Consider the following 9,300-nt stretch of genomic DNA (forward strand, 5'->3'; position numbering starts at 1 on the left):
GGAAGGAAGTAGAGGAGCCAGAAATAAAGGAGTGAAGTTGAGCCTGGCAAGAAGCAAATGGGAAGGCACAGGAAGTGTTTCTAGGTTTTGTCTTTCATTCTCACCATGTAACTCTATTTTATTTGGCAATAAATTAATTTTCCCCCAGACAAGTCTGTTTTGCCCATGACAGCAACTGGAAACATGGAGTTTCCATGAGGAAACTCATCTATTTATCTCCCTCTTATTTATCTCCATCTTATTTTCTCCCCACTGTTCTCCTGATGAGCAGGAGTGAGAAAGAGGCTGGGAGAGGCGAGGTGAGGTTGGCAGTCCAGTCAAAGTCAACACACCACATCCTGACTGACAGAAAAAAATTAAGAAAAAAGTATTCGCATATATTCAACTCTCTATGGGAAGAAGCACCTTCACCCGAGTAGGTAACGAGTCTCTTCTCTGCCTTGTTCTCAAGATCAAACCTTTGCAAGCCTTTGTTCAATGCAGAAGAAAACATCCATCTAAATGAGAGACCACTAACACATACCCGGCTTAAAATTATGGGAGAAGGCAGGAGGATGGGGAACATGCTCAAAAGATCTCTTTTTTTACCTTCCTCCTAAGTTCTTTCGGTACTAGTAAACACAGGTGATACTTGTAAGAATGACACAAAAAACATCAACGGAATTGAGATTAGAGTGGTGTGTTGTCGACTTTTCTTTCTTTTCAATCTTCGAACTATCTTGGCACAGAAAACCCCATATTACAAACTGCACTATAGGAATAAATTGTAACAACCCTCTGAAATTTCCTCACCTAGCTTATTATACCACAGCAACATCAGTGATTTAAATCTTTGAAATCTTGTCTGTTTTTCTGAGGGTTAAGTCTTGTCTCAAAATCTAAACAGAGTAGAGTTTTCTTATACTTTTTCCTATACTTTTTTCTTGTACTTTTCCTATACTTTCAGCTCTAAAAACAGTTTCTATCACAAGAGTCTGAAACACAAAGTGTGACACTTTTCTACCCAGTGTAGGGATACGAAAAAAGTAAATATAATCTGCCTTAATACAAAATATTCAAAGCAGCATAGATGAGCAGCCACAGACTCCTGTGGTTCTTGCAAGTTTTGTGACCAAGGCCGTTTTACCAGAGGTGAGAATACCTCCATGCAGAATTGCTTTGTGGATTTTAATAGTCTGTCTAGACTTTCTGATGCAGCAAAACACAAATACTACTCTCAAAATCTTTTGGGGCTGCTCTGTGATCCTAATGACCTTTGACTGACTCAGATGGCAACCCAAACCTTAACAGAACTGCAAAAAGAAGCTAAAAGGTCAGAAAGAACTATCAGAATTCAAAATAAAATAATAATTTCAAGCCCAGACTTAACATAAAGCAATGCTTTATATTAGTTAAAGAAAGCTGGTAAAATGTAGGCATCATACACCGAGCTAAAACCAGACATCTATAGACACCTTGTAGATTATCTTGCTGACAGGTTTTTCTAAAAATAGACTGTGTTACTGAGAATACCAAAGATGTTATTTTTGTCCCAGGAAGTTGATTCTGATAAAACTAACAGCTTATACTCAAGTTAGAATTAACATATTGACTACGTCCTCTGGAACTAGGCACAGAATTCCAGGAAGTCCAAATCCTAGCTTCAGCTCAGTTTTTCTTGTAAGGAACATCAGATTATACAAAACGCCAAGCTGATGCCCAAATCTGATGAACTATTCAGTAATGCCTGAATTAAAGTAAATAATGTTTTATATCTGACTTTTCTTGTAACAATGATTTTTTTTTACAAACCAATCTGCAGATTGTGAAGGCCAGCATATGTACTAAGAACTATTTTCATGGAAGTTGTTAGGCTTTGAGCGTCTTTTCAGTAAGTGTCAAGCATCACTGCTGCAACTTCCAGTCACCGACACATCCATGCAAACGAACAATACCCTTGACTAAGACCCACATGCTTGTCCTTATTCCAGTACGTGGTGTGTGGTGCACTGAACTCAGCATACTAAATTTTCAGAACTAAATGTTACCCAGCTTGCAGGAGGAAATCAGCTTCTACTTCAAATCCATTCCCAGAGAGTTCTGTGTTTCTGCATTTATTTAAACAACAAGAGGAAATTATTGTTATTACAGATTATTTCAGCAAGAGGAGAAACAAACAAAAAAACCAAACAAATGAACAAACAAAGCACTTTCAAAAGCTTCATCTGGCAAAGTATGTTTTCTAGGACACCTCAGAGTAACAAGTCAGAAACTCTTGCACCAAATGGATTAACACATCCTTGCATATGATTGCGTCGGCAAACATCTCCTTGCAGAAACGTCTTGGGTCTCTGCAGGTAGACAAAAAATAAACTGCCATGACAAGCAATTAAGCTGCAGAGCACAGACTGAGAACATAAAGGTAACAGAATTTCCTCTGCACTCACGCTCTGAAAAGCGGGTGAAGACCACAGATGTATTCAGGAGCACCCATGTGAATGCCGTGGCCTAAGGCTCATCTTCGAAAGCAACTGAGGAAGCTTAAATACTGCACTGTAATATTAAAAGACCCCTTTATTCAAAACGTGTAACTACTTTTCTGCTGTCTCCTTTCCGGACCCTCCTGCCCTGTGCTACCCAGTCACCTGGCACTGATGACACTGTCAGATATGGCTGTACCAGACCAGGAATATTTAGTTTCTAGCAGAATGCTGAAGTAGGTGGAGACACAGGTGGCTCCCTGCTCACTCCCCCAGTCAGGTGTAATGGCCCAAGTAGGCGCAGATGCACAACTGGAAGTGAACACAAGGTGGCACAAAGAGCATCAGCAGACGGGTTTTAATTTTCTCCACGGAGAGCACCTGTTTGGCAAACAAAGGATGGTCCAAAACCGCAGAGATGGAGAAGCTGCTCAGAACACTAGCTCAGCAACACCAAAATGGCATTAAACTAGTTTTTGAGGGAAATACCAACAACGTCCACATGAATGCCCAAAATACCAAACGATCTGAGAAGTTCTGCAGTATGTCCTTCCAAGCACCATTTAACTCTAACGAACTCTAAAACCAGCTGGAAGAGTAACATGTAAGGTGACAGCTTATGACTGTTCATGAAGGACAAGCATGGCAAGGAGAAAAGAGTAAGGAGTTTCTACATTGTACTTCAGGACTCGTGCATTTATTCTGAAATTGAAGAAAAGATATGAGTAGACTGAAGTAAAGATGATGGTAAAATAAAAGAATTTATTAACTCAGGATGAGAAAGTGATGCCACACGGTTGCTAGAAGTGCATAAGGATCTTTGTTGCCTAAGAAAGTTGAGAAGCTTACCAAGAAAGGACATTTTATTCTGACTAAATATGGAGGAATTAGTGTTGAAAATCAAGATGTGATAAACAATTGTGTCACAGTTATAATACAACTAAGTTTAGTGTTGTAAGAACAGCAGGATTCCGAGTGTGACAGGACGACAAGGGACTTGGGAGAGGCACCAAGAAGAACAAATAATTACAAGATGCTTAGAATAAAAGGCCTCTGAGAAAAGACTAAAGGAAATGGGTTTCTTTAGTCCTCTAGGGGAAAAAAAAATAATCAGCCTAAAAAAGGCAACTACAGAAATACTGAGATCAGATTTTATGGAACAAAATTTTTAAACAGCTAACAAAACAAACGTACAATTGTCACTTTAACAGATAATCAAGTTTTAAAAATCATTACTTTTGGAGGCCGTGGAATCTCTTACCTGCTTAGCTGGAGACTTAAGAAGAGACTAAAAAAGTATGTAATCAAGGATGATTTAAGTGCTTCATAGGACCTAAATACAAAGGAATTAATTAGATTTATGTCTGAAAAAACCTTCTGACTCTATACTTTCACATTAGCGGCATGCAAATTTTACAGCAGTAAGATTTTCTTGCTAATTTTAACATTTATAGGCTTCTTTAGGGCAGGAAAATCAAGATTCAGCTCTGCATCTTTCACCAACTTACTCATTTATTTCCAAACAAATAAAACAGAAAAGACTTCAGCAAGAAATGGACTGTAGGTACACAAAATTGTGAGTAAGAAATAAGTTGAACTGGAGCACAATGCCTCCCAACAGATAAGGCTGTGGTAAGGGATGATGACAGCCCCCAGCAGAGGAGTGAACAAGGCACCCTGCTGCCCTAGCGTGCCCTCCCGCACCGACAGTAAGAACCTGGTCACAACGAACTGCATCTGGGTAAAGAGCCAGGGCTAGAATAATTACACTGGAAAATGTCAACCAAATCCAAACACTCGGAGCTGGTAGTAACGGGTGAATTCTGGGCTGCCAGGACAATCGCACTGAGACAATCCTGTTGATGACACTATGTAAGGCTTACACTGCCTACATAGCAATATGAAATATAAAACCCGCTATGGATGTAGCAAAACTGGGACGAACCTGAAGAAAGTAATTATGACGGGGCTGTTTACTTGGGAAAAGCTTTGGCACATTGAGGAAGTACAAGGCTAGTGAAAAGCTGGGTCCAAACTCATAAAAAAGTGGCAAATAAAATACCAAATAGAGAATAATGGGTCACCCATTTGTAGGTGGACTATTACCCACGGATGGTAATAACGCTGACATGGGGTTCAGGTGTACAAGGAGCTGGAGGAAATCCCCCTGGATGACATGCTGGACTCTCCATCAGGTTTATGTTCTTAAGACAGGGGGGTGGGGAGGTGGAGGGGGGGAGGCAGGAAATAGATTTACACCTCAGTACTCAGAAAATTGTAATTTAGTAGTAATCACACAAGTGATTCCTTAGAATCTGCATTCTGTATCATTATAAAATTGTAAATTGATGTATTTGACTGCACAGAGTATAGATTATTTTGCACAGACTCTATTTTGCGACTCTTAGAGCACCTATTTCCTTTTAATGTTCAACAATCAATAAACATCTTAACAGCTCGCATCCGCAAAGTCTCAAGTCTCCATTCTAAAAGGGGGAGTGTCAACCTGGGCAGTAACAGAAATGTATTTACACAGCAATTATTTCTGATGTTCTTATGAGATGTATGAGTGAAGTGGTGTGATAAAACCTCACTCACGCATCAGCACACGGAGACAATGGCAGGGGCAAAACTCCAGTAACATCCTGTCCCAGCTCTCCCCAGGCTCATCTCAGCAGCCCTTAGCCCGTCAAAGGTCCACTTCCACAAGTCTCGAGGAGTGCAGGGGCAACCAGCTGCAGACAGCAACCCCAACAACGGACTCCTAAGGTCTGGGCCCCTCCCAGAGCTGACCCAGGGGAGCCTCAGCCCCCATGTCCAGATGTGAAAGCCCCCACGATGAGACACTGGGAGCAGTCCTCTTTGAACGAAGTGGGGCTGCTGTCCAGGGGCGTGGGACACGTGATGGGATGCAGGGGAAGACTATCTGGAGATTGCACAAGATTACAGGAAGCTTAGAGGAGGAACCAAAGACAGGAAAAGGGATGGATTTAGATGATTTGAGGAGGAACGAATGTGGGAGGATAGAGGAGTAAAGGGATAAACGAAGGATGGTCACATGTAAATAGTGGACTGGCTGGTACACTGGCCTGGCCGTGCTCTGTGCCTGACCAGCACAGTTAGTCCTATCTCCTCGTGAAACGCTTTTCTAACTTGCTCCTGTGTGAGTGACTGTCTACCTGATGTGGGGTCTGGATGCAGCACCCAGAGTCAGACCATCAGCTGGAGGGTCTGTGTGTCCACGGCGTCAGCACTGCATCACGTGCGAGTACGTGTGTGTGGTGATGAGGGAAAGCATCCCAGGAGCCAGGCGCAGGGGGGTGGCACCAGCCCTGGGTGGGAGCCATCCTGGGTGTCTCCATGGGCAAGAGCACAGTGAGGTCAGCAACCAGGGGAGTCCTGGTCAACTCTGTGTGTTTGTGTGTGCACCTGTGCAAGTGACATGGTCAGCATCAGCAACTGGCACGGGCTGTGGCCCCAGGGGCTTGTATGCCCTAATGCCAGCAGCTGGGACCCAGGGCTAGCTACAGGGCAGACTGGGTGACCTCAGCTGTCCAGGGGATGCACATTTTCCATTTGTACATGTATGGGTCGCACTGGGGGACCCAGTCCTCCCCTGCAAGCGAGAGGAGCAGGATGCGGCCGCCGGTACTGTCTGCGGTTGTGTAAGTGCTCTGTGTGTCCATCTGCTCTGTCTGTGTATGTACGTACACACGTGGTGTTCACGTGTGCTGTGGGTACACAGCCCCTGCGAACACAGGCTCACCCTTGCTGCTGGATGGATGCGGGTCCACAGAGCAGCAGCAGCTTCACCTCCCTCCGGCTGCCAGACCTGGCGCGATTTACTGTCCTCGAACAGAGTAGTATTAAACCACGTACAGACAAGACTGTATAAGCCATACCCACTGAGTACCAGCAGCTTCTCCTCCCTCCGGCTGCCAGACCTGGCGCGATTTACTGTCCTCGAACAGAGTAGTATTAAACCACGTACAGACAAGACTGTACCTGCTGTACAAACCCAATACGCCACCAATGCACTGTACCAAGATAAATCAAAATCTGTTTGACTTGTATTATCATGTGTTAAAAAATACTGAACAAAAATAGTGTTAACAAATGCAAGCACTATTAGAAAAGCGGTTTTGAAGAAACATCGTTACGAGCCCAATCTTCTCAAGGAAGACTAACAAAGAAACAGGTAGCAGCAATGATTAAGCAATTCCTATGATAAACCTTGTGCCACTGCTACATGTTTGCAGTATTTTGATTATTTGTGTACTGAGACAGAAAGAGATGCCCCAAGAACACTGCTATCAGTCAGAAATTCTTGATTTCTATGTAACACCTTCTTGACAGCAGCCAAGTCACGTAAAATGTCTCCTTTAATTTCTCTATCTATAACAAGCAACTAACATGACATAAAAATTGATCAGGCTACATGGATGCAGTGAAAATTAATCAGTACATATTCGTAGCGACTTCTGAAAATGAAGAGGACAATTTGCATCAGCAAGGAGTCCTAAAACGACACAGCATTAGCAACATGAAATACATCTGAGAAGAGGAAGACAAAAACAATTTTTTTAAAATACAATTCCTACAAGCATATGGAACAGTTACACTCTATTTACTTCATCTATTTTGGTTTTGTAGCAGGGACCAAAAAAAAAAGCTTAAAACAAGGCCAGTCTACTTAAACACTCCATTTATAAATACAGGAACGATGTCACCCTGAAACAAATCTCCTGAAGATAATCAGCTGGAAGAACTTATAAGAAATGTGTACTTGGTGCTTAAGAGCATGCAACAGCAGTAATTAAATCAAACGTATCTCAAGCACATTAAATACGTGTGACATGAATTTTTCACTGCAAGTTAAATCGAGTGTACTGCAGCTGACAGAGATTCAAATATCTATAAATAGGAACAGTGAACTTCACTGTAAAATGTACCACCAAATCCTCTGAGCACCCTGACAGATATGCAGGAGGTTAGGAATTTTCTTTTTCTTTAATTCGAACTGGACAGTGCTCGGTATCAGTTATAAGATAGCGAAGAGGTGTCACAGATGGATTGAGTTGAGTTACTCTTCATGATGCATGATCATAAGGTCCTCCGAGTATTATCACACAGCTGGCAGCTAGCTGAAGTGGTACCACTTCGTCTTTGAAATCGATACCCAATTTTTCAGCAGAAGGACTGAACTTCTCTGTTGATATGGTTTAGGATTGCTTGGGCAATTTGGGCAGTCCTGTCTGCTGCAGCCTCACGGCAGTGAATGGGCGTTAGGAGGAGGTCAGATCCGCTGTAAATCTCTCTGCACGTTGCAGGAAATACTCCCCACACACGGAGCGAGCAATTCAGCAGTTTCACAGCACGGCAGGTCCACTCCCACTGCAGGGCAGACCCAGATCCTCTTCAGGAAGCTCACAGGCCAAGACACAGACTGATCCCCTTAATCCACGTATGCTGCCTATCTAATCTTGAAATGACTTTGCAAGGGAAACTGCCAGCGGCTTCAGCGAGAGCTCCAGGAGCGGCCGCAGGCATTGTCATCAGCTACGGAATATTTAAAATGCCAGCTATTCTTCCTTTAAAAAATTGCACGAAAAAATGGCACGAAAATGGCAAATCCTTCTCCTAGGACACTTCAATAATGGCATTTTATTAAGCCCATCAGCTCAGCAGAGTGGAGTGACAAAGAGAAAAGGCTGGAAATTTTTCCAAACGTCAATTTTGTGTTACCAATGCCACCTCACAACCCATTAAAAAAGGCTATGTAGTTTTCAAGACACAGGATTTAAAAAGCTATAATCTCACAGACACTGGCCTCAGAATAATGGCCCAGTTCAACCTTACCGAATTTTATCAGGAATTAACATCACCTGCTTTAAGCAATTTATTTTCTAATTCCATGGACAGTGGGGGAGGCAAGCTTAAGAGAGTTTGTTCCCAGAAAAAAGGATCAGAGCTTTCCTTCTTAACAGTAATCACAGGTATCAGTCCCAGCTTCTCAGTTCACTAATCGCAAGGGATTGGGCTTTGGCGGAACCGTCACAGGCAGCACAGCAGTTGGCCTCCTGAAACACAGGCGGCTGTTTCACGAGGCAAACCCGTGCGGTAACCCGGTGATGGCATACAACTACGTCCAAGGTGCAACAGCAGGATGTTATCTGCATGTTTACTGTCTCAGCAGACATGGAGGTATGGAAAACAACTCATCTCTTTACTATTTAGTATCAAAAGATGCAGGCGCACTAGCAGTTTGAAGCAGTGTAGAGACACCACACAGTATGGAAAAGCTCACAAGGTCAAGACTATTCATTTCACGTTTCTCAAATAATGACAAAAATAACCTCAGCTGGCAAACCCCAGCCCCAACGACATCAGTCATGCAAAGGGACCCCAGCAGGATGTTATCTGCATGTTTACTGTCTCAGCAGACATGGAGGTATGGAAAACAACTCATCTCTTTACTATTTAGTATCAAAAGATGCAGGCGCACTAGCAGTTTGAAGCAGTGTAGAGACACCACACAGTATGGAAAAGCTCACAAGGTCAAGACTATTCATTTCAAATAATGACAAAAATAACCTCAGCTGGCAAACCCCAGCACCAACGACATCAGTCATGCAAAGGGACCCCACAGTCCATGCTACAGACAAGCAAATATCTGTGTGTGCACAGAAGGATCCGTTCTTGTCTCCCACCCTTCAATGCAGGAGTCCAAACAGGTATGAACCTTGACACCGCGCAGCATCTGGCTCCAGAGGAGGCAAACACAAACATGTGGGCAAAACCAAATTCTCTTTTTTTTTTTCAGCTGATTTTAAGTATGCCT

This window comes from Buceros rhinoceros, unplaced genomic scaffold (genome assembly GCF_000710305.1).
Source record: "Buceros rhinoceros silvestris isolate BGI_N320 unplaced genomic scaffold, ASM71030v1 scaffold11283, whole genome shotgun sequence".
Taxonomy (NCBI): domain Eukaryota; kingdom Metazoa; phylum Chordata; class Aves; order Bucerotiformes; family Bucerotidae; genus Buceros; species Buceros rhinoceros.